The sequence below is a fragment of the Euleptes europaea genome, chromosome 13, assembly GCF_029931775.1.
Source record: "Euleptes europaea isolate rEulEur1 chromosome 13, rEulEur1.hap1, whole genome shotgun sequence".
NCBI lineage: Eukaryota > Metazoa > Chordata > Lepidosauria > Squamata > Sphaerodactylidae > Euleptes > Euleptes europaea.
In genome coordinates, this window is record NC_079324.1 from 50,833,860 (window position 1) to 50,841,704 (window position 7,845).

At 47.8% G+C, this 7,845-nt stretch overlaps 1 long non-coding RNA gene across 1 annotated transcript; it reads left to right on the forward strand.

Annotated features, from left to right (window-relative positions):
• Window positions 1-1,676: 1,676 nt before the first annotated feature.
• Window positions 1,677-5,815, forward strand: LOC130486295 (uncharacterized). The gene is made up of 3 exons (XR_008933739.1): window positions 1,677-1,752; window positions 3,306-3,333; window positions 5,718-5,815. It is a non-coding gene; the product is annotated as an uncharacterized LOC130486295 (long non-coding RNA).
• The last annotated feature ends 2,030 nt before the right edge of the window (window positions 5,816-7,845 follow it).

Below are 7,845 nucleotides of genomic sequence, written 5' to 3' on the forward strand. Positions count from 1 at the left end.
GGGAAGGTAGCATGGTATAGCTCATCTTGGAAGCTATACAGGGTCGGTACTGGGATGGGGGACCACCAGGGAAGACTCTGCAGAGATGGGCAATGGCGAACCACCTCGGCTTCTCTCTTGCCTGGAAAGCCCTTGGTGAGGTCGCCATAGGTCAATTGAGACTTGATGACACTTAGGTGCATAAATACATCTTTGGACAAGTCCAGCATAACCATGTTGGGTTCTCCTGTTTTTCAGCGGTTCTGTGAAGAGATGTAAAGACAAAAACCTGGAAGAGGCATATCAGCTGTTGTCAGCAGTGAGCAAAGGATTATGGGTCCTGGACCGCAGTCACGTTCTCCCTCTGGTGCGCTGTGTGCTTGCTTTGCAGATGGAGACGACAAATAGTTCCAGCTCTTTTCTTCGTCTCGAGAAGGTGCTTGCACGTTGGGTTTTAGCGGTGGCTGTTCCTGGAGGTGCTAAAAGGGGCATCCTCCCAGTTGTTTGATGCTGGGATGGATTGGAAATTTCCTAAACCCGGAACTCTTCAACTGTGGTTCCCCTTTCAAGGGGAGGAAGTAGAGGAGTACAAAATAAGCCAACTTCATGATAGTTTGTGATCATAGAATCATAGAGTTGGAAGGGACCTCCAGAATCATCTAGTCCAATCCCCTGCACAATGCAGGAAATTCACAACTACCTCCCCCCCCCACATCCCCAGTGACCCCTGCTCCATGCCCAGAAGATGGCCAAGATACCCTCCTTCTCATCATCTGCCTATGGTCATAGAATCAGCATTGCTGACAAATGGCCATCTAGCCTCTGCTTAAAATCCTCCAGGGAAAGAGCGCTCACCACCTCCCAAGGAAGCCTGTTCCACTGAGAAACCGCTCTAACTGTTAGAAAATTTTTCCTAATGTTTAGATGGAAACTCTTTTGATTTAATTTCAACCCGTTGTTTCTGGTCCGACCTTCTGGGGCAACAAAAAACAACTCCGCACCATCCTCTATGACAGCCCTTCAAGTACTTGAAGATGGTGATCATATCCCCTCTCAGTCTTGTCCTCTTCAGGCTAAACATACCCAGTTCCTTCAACCTTTCCTCATAGGACTTGGTCTCCTGATCCCTCACCATTTTTGTTGCCCTCCTGAATACTTTCCAGCGTGATCTCTGAATGCACGCTGTTACTGGTGGTAGCTCACCAAGCTCCCAAGAAGGGATCTTACCCAACCCTGATAGTTAAGATTGTGTACCTAGAGATGCCTGAGTTTAAGCCTGGGACCTTCTGCGAGGAAAGTAGCCACTCTGTCATTGAGCCATAGCCTTTAACTGGAGATGCTGGGGGTTGAATCTAAAGACATTCTGCATGCAAAGCATATGGTCTACCCTGAAGTCACAGTTTCTGTCTGCACATATTGAATCAGACCGGTAGTTCTTCTAGCGTAGGGCTGTCTATCCTCAATAGCTCTCCAAGATTTACAGAGCAGGTCTTTCCCACCTGAGATGCCCACGATCCTTTCCCTGAAGTTGTCAAGGACTGAACCTGGGACCTTCCACATGCAAAGAACATTCTCCACCACTAAATTGTGTTCCTTCCCCAATCGTATTTAGCACTCTAACATCAGTCGAATTAGGAATAAGCTTTCAAGCTGTGTTTCAGAAGATTTGTTCTTTCCTCCCCTTAGCTGGTTGTGAAGTTGTCCGAAGGTGACGAGGCGCTGGTCTCCGAACAGCTAAACCAGTTTATGGGCAGCCTGGTTGAGCACAAAGAGGTGAGGGGAGAAACGGTTTGTCAGTTTCAGCCTTCCAGAGATAGGCTGTCAAGGGACTTTCACCTGTTGCAGTGCTGCGAAGATTGCCAGCTTGTAAACGGGCCACAGCAGCTGTTCCTGTATCCAGCAGCTTCATGATTGACAGCAGTAAGCAGGCGATCCTGCTTGGCCCCATCCCGTGAGCAGCCTCACTGGGGAGTCGTGCAATGTCAAGGCTCTGTCAAAGGGGACAAGATCAGGCCAGGCTGGGCTTTATTTACCTTCCCTTGTTAGTAGGTGACCTTCTCCTAGTAGCTGCTGGTGCTGCTATTGTTCAGTGTTTAGTTTCTCCGGCTAGGGCGATTCATCCCTGTGGTGCAGCTACTACTGGTGTCTGTCTCTTCCTGCCAGTTCAAAACTTTTGCATTGTTGTTATTATTTTTAATGCATTTATTAGCCACCTTCCTACCTTGTGGAACTCAAGGCGGCTTGTGTGTGTGTAAAGTGCCGTCAAGTCGCAGCCAACTTATGGCGACCCCTTTTTGGGGTTTTCATGGCAAGAGACTAACAGAGGTGGTTTGCCAGTGCCTTCCTCTGCACAGCAACCCTGGTCTTCCTTAGTGGTCTCCCATCCAAATACTAACCAGGGCTGACCCTCCTTAGCTTCTGAGATCTGACGAGATCAGGCTTGCCTGGGCCATCCAGGTCAGGGCCAAGGCGGCTTCCAATGTAAATAAAACAACAATTATAAAAATTGCATAGAAGAGCACAATCACTGTTACATGGTCACATGAAGCTGCCTTTTACTGAATCAGACCCTTGGTCCATCAAAGTCAGTATTGTCTACTCAGACCGGCAGCAGCTCTCCAGGGTCTCAGGCAGAGGTCTTTCACATCACCTACTTGTCAGGACTGCCAATAAGTAAAAAAGCTTGGGGGTCGCATAACATGGTTATTCTTTCCTCCGAGGGGTTCAGGGTGGCATTCCTCGTTCATCCCATGGTCTGTTTTCTCATCGCATCACTTCTGGGAAGTAGTTTTGGCTGACCTAGGTCATCCAATGAGCTTCTGGCATGAAGGGTGCGTGGCTCTTTCTCTATAAGGCAGCCAGTAGCTACGTGTAGAACATGGTCCCATCCCAAATACACCGTGCGATCCATCTAGACCAAAGCTTCTTAAACTGTGGGTTGCAACCCCATATGGGGGCGTGTAACTTAATGTGGGGGTCGTGAAAAATTTGGCAATATAAAATAGGCATACAAATCAAGCATTTACTGATATATATGCCTGATATATATACCTGGGGTCGTGTAAACATTTCTTGGGCAAAAAGGGGTCACGAGTGGAAAAAGTTTAAGAAGCCCTGATCTAGACAGCAGGTAGATGGGATCGGTTTATACCAGTGCAGCAAATCTACCCTCTTAAAGTGCCATGAGTTACAGGAAGTACCTCGTAGTTAAAGCAACATGGGGAAATTTCATAAAAGAATACAATGTCAGAATCCTTGGCTCCCCAGGGACGCTGGTTTTTCAGTTTGCTGCTCTCCTAAGATGCCTGTTTTCCTTCACCTTTTAGGCTCTGTCTCCTGGCAGTCTCCAGACAGGTGAGTCTCCAGATGCTGTCTTCGTTTTGCAGTGTAAGGATACCTTTCAGACTTTCCTGCTTGGGAGCCATCGTACTGTTCTGCCTCAATGGGAAGACGACAGAAGCCTGAAGCTTTTTCTCTATAGCTTTCCATGCACTGGAAACTTGTCTGATCTGCATTCTGAGGTGGTGCAGTCCTGCGAGAGGACTGTACCATATCAGTGAATACATGTTTTAATTGGTTCTGTACATTGAAACATTAGCATCATACATTGGTCAAGGTTGGTGGGCACCAAGGCTTTCATCATCGGTCGGGTTTGGTGGCCACCGCAGAGAGGGCTCTGGTGATGTCCTGTTTATTATTGTCAGGTTCAGGAGTTTACCTGTAGCATCCCAACAGTAAACTCAGGCAGGTGATCCTGAAGCAGTATACTTTATTGGAAGCAAAAAGGTAAATATAAGATCTGACTGCATGGAAACAGATGAAGGTTGCTAATGAGCACAATAGGGAAAGCTCTAGCTTAAAAGCACTTTAGCCACTAAAGGAAAACACAATGAGGTAAACCCGAGATAAGAATTCTCATGAAGCGTACTAGGCAGCTGCGGGAAGGGAAGTCTACACACTATTTACAGGCATGTGAACCAAGGTTGCTTGACACGGAGCCAGAGCCAGGCCAGAACCAGCAATAGAAGCAGAGTCATGTCAAGGGAGCCGGCCTGAAGCAGCAAAGGCCTGACAATTATATTGAAATATGTCTATGTTGCTTTGGGGCTGGTTAGATGTGTAAGAGGGCTCACAGAGGTACGATTTAATATGGGCCACGCCAAGTAAAAAATTCACAAGGGAAAGGAAAGCAGAAACCTACGAAAACAGAGAGAGCAACGTCCAGACCAGATCTATGATCTGCAGCAGCCACTAAATCAAATTAGCAGCAACACAACTGATCTAAATTGGAACCCCTAAGGCTCTCCTAAGAGCCCCGTGGCGCAGAGTGGTAAGCTGCACTACTACAGTCCAAGCTCTGCTCATGACCTGAGTTCGATCCCGACGGAAGTCGGTTTCAGGTAGCCAGCTCAAGGTTGACTCATCTTTCCATCCTTCCGAGGTCGGTAAAATGACTACCCAGCTTGCTGGAAGTAAAGCATAGATGACTGGGGAAGGCAGTGGCAAACCACCCCGTAAACATAGTCTGCCTAGTAAATGTCAGGATGTGACGTCACCCCATGGGTCAGTAATTACCTGGTGCTTGCAGAGGGGACTATCTTTACCTTTTAAGGCTCTCTCCTGCTGCCTTCTCCTGGGCAGGAACAAGATAGGCTTCCCTGGGAGGGAGTTCCACAGTTTTGACACCTGAAATTATGGAGTCTTGAGTGTCACAAGGTTTGGTACCTTGGCCCTTCTAAGTAGACTTGAGGAACCTGCTTGCTTGTTTACTGTTCTTGCTTTTCAATCCATCAGCTCCCAAAGCGATGGAAAACTCAGGTATCTTTTGTTGAGCTCTTGGTCCAGGCATGATGGGAGGGATACCTGGATGGTGTCTCTTCTCCCTCTGGCCTTGGTGATTGCATTGGGGAGTGGGGAAGGGGGGGGCGGTCCCTGAGCAGAATGGGATAAAGAACTGATGAGTCATGCCCAGCTGCTTCCGCTTCTCCCTCTGGCCTCGGAAATACAAACTGGGAGGAGGGAGGTTTCAGCTGGATCTGGATCCGGGCACAGCGGAGAGATGTTGGCAGCTGCCTTTGCTCCCGTGAGCCCGGCTGATAACCTCTGGTAATGTGGGGTGGGGGGCGGAGACCAGGCAAGTAGGTGATATGAAAGAACTCTGCCTGAAACCCTGGAGAGCCACTGCTGGTCTGAGTAGCCAATACTGACTTTGATGGACCGAGGGTCTGATTCAGTGTAAGGCTGTTTTCATGTGTTCATGTGATTCTCTGTGTGTCTGTCTGGCCGCTGCTGGTGCGATTGCAAAGGCATTTGCACAAGCAATGGAACATCCACACAGAACCGTCACTTGCTCTTTCTGTGCCTTAGCCCTCCATGGCTGCTATTTCCCCCACCTGCTGCCACCAGAATGCTTTTTTTAAAAAGAAAAAATAGGTAATAGCTACATGACTGTCATATTATAACATAACTATCTGTTGCAACTATGTACTAAGCTTTCATTTTAGAAAAATGTCGCTAGCCTTTTTTGTTGCAGGAAATGTGCAGACAATACCTTTCCTCTGATAACTCCGCACAGAAAAAGACTAGAGGCATACTTTTTGGGGGGGGAAGAAAACCATGGACTAGTTCTTGGTATTGTTTTTGTTCCCTGTCTTGTACAAGTTTTTCTGCTGAAAAGCAGGCTGTCCATTTTCTTTAAAAATCAAAATCAAATGGCTGTAATGATTCTCTGTTCCCAGTGTGTATGTTTGTGGAGGAAAGCATGCTGGGACGATCCTACTGGCGAAACAACCTGATGTTGCTGCTGAAGAGCACCGCTGCCACGTTTGATTCGATGCCACTGGACCAGATCTCCAGGAACGAAGAATGGGGTTACGTCACAGTGAAGGTAGAAAGAAAACTGGGCTGGGAGCTGTAGTGGATTTTCTCCGGTGATGAACAGAATTCCAGCTGACAAATAGAGCAGGGTGAATTTCATCAGTCATGGAGCTATGAAATGGCACGCTGTCTTCAAAAAGTGATTATTCAGCACGGCCAGCTCTCCATAAAAAACACTACAGCCCCATCTGGTATAAAAGCAGTCACTGCGTAATGTGTCACAGCAGACATCTTATTAGATATACATTTCCATGCACAACGGGTGTCCAGGTAATGGACCCTCCTAGCTCACTTCAAACAGAATCTTACTGAGTTTCTTTAAATATACAGTTCAGAGCAGAAGACATCGCCCTGACAGACGCTTCATCCTTTTCGTTGTCTCCTCTGCAGACTTGCCTGCAGCTTTTCAAATTGATGCCAAATGAAGTTTCACCTCTTGTGTGGGAGGAAATGGAAGAGAGCGAAGCTCTGCAAAGCATTCTGGGATCTTTGGTGCACATCATCATGGGAAAGGTGAATCTTTAGCCTGTCTGCCCTCCTTAGTGGGGGACGACTCTGGTCATGTATGATCTCCCTTTTTTTTAACCAAAATTTTGGTAATCTACTGATACTTAGATTTATACAGCAAGAATGCCTAATAAACGTATAAATCTGCCTGAGTCAGACCCCTGATCTTTCCAGGTCGGTATTATTTCCTCTGAATGGCTCAAGTAGAGGTCTTTCACATCACCTCATACTTTATCTTTTTAACTGGAGATGGTGGGCGCACCAACAAAATGGCTGCCACAAAATGGCTGCTGCATGAGGTGGAGCCAGCCGTGAAGTGATTGCCACAGCTGAACTTCGGTAGCACAGTGCAGATCCTTGTACTGTGGTGGCAGCTGCTGCCAAAGTGACATGTTCTGCAAAGCCGATCAAATCTCCAATAGTCAATCAGAAGCCTTGCTGGGCAAAAGCCCTACCTGGCCCCACCCGCTTCCTAAAAACACTTGGCGGGCACCAGAAAAGGTGTTGTGGGTGCCATGGCCCCCACGGGCATCACTTTGGGGACTCCTGGAGTAGACAATACTCACCTCTGTCCTGTTCTCTCCAAGTTATCCTCACAACAACCCTGTAAGGTAGGATAGGCTGAAAGCATAGTTAAACTGGAACTCCCTGCCCCAGGATGTGGTGATGACTGCCAACTTGGAAGGCTTTAAGAGGGGAGTAGACATGTTCATGGAGGAGAGGGCTATACATGGCTACTTGTAAAAACGGATACTAGTCATGATTCATACCTATTCTCTCCACGATCAGAGGAGCATGCCTATTATATTAGGTGCTATGGAACACAGGCAGGATAATGCTGCTGCAGTTGTCTTGTTTGTGGGCTTCCTAGAGGCACTTGGTTGGCCACTGTGTGAACAGGCTGCTGGACTTGATGGGCCTTGGTCTGATATATCATGGCCTTTCTTATGTTTATCTGGCTAGACCAAGAGAGTAAGGCAGCGTCATGTGTTTTACCGCTTTGGTTGTTGCTGGTTTTTTTTTAATGTTTTGTTCCAAATGTTTACATATCCCTTGTTGATCTTAGGCGGTCTGCAAGGACATTCGTATGCTGGCTGGGACAGCCGTGAGCATGCTGGTCAACACAGCACCTGAGCCCCATAGAGGAGCCACAGCAGCACTGGGACTCTATCACCTGCTGAATGCAGGTGGGTGCTGCATTGTCCAGAGGAAGGAAACCAAAATGGACAGCCGTGGTGCCCTGCCCACCATAGAATCATAGAGTTGGAAGGGACCACCAGGGTCATCTAGTCCAACCCCCTGCACAATGCAGGACATTCACAGCTACCTCCCACACACACACACACACCCAGTGACCCCTACTCCATGTCCAGAAGATGGCCAAGGTGCCCTCCCTCTCATGATCTGCCTACAGTCATAGAATCAGCATTGCTGACAGATGGCCATCTAGCCTCTGCTTCAAAACCTCCAGGGAAGGAGAGC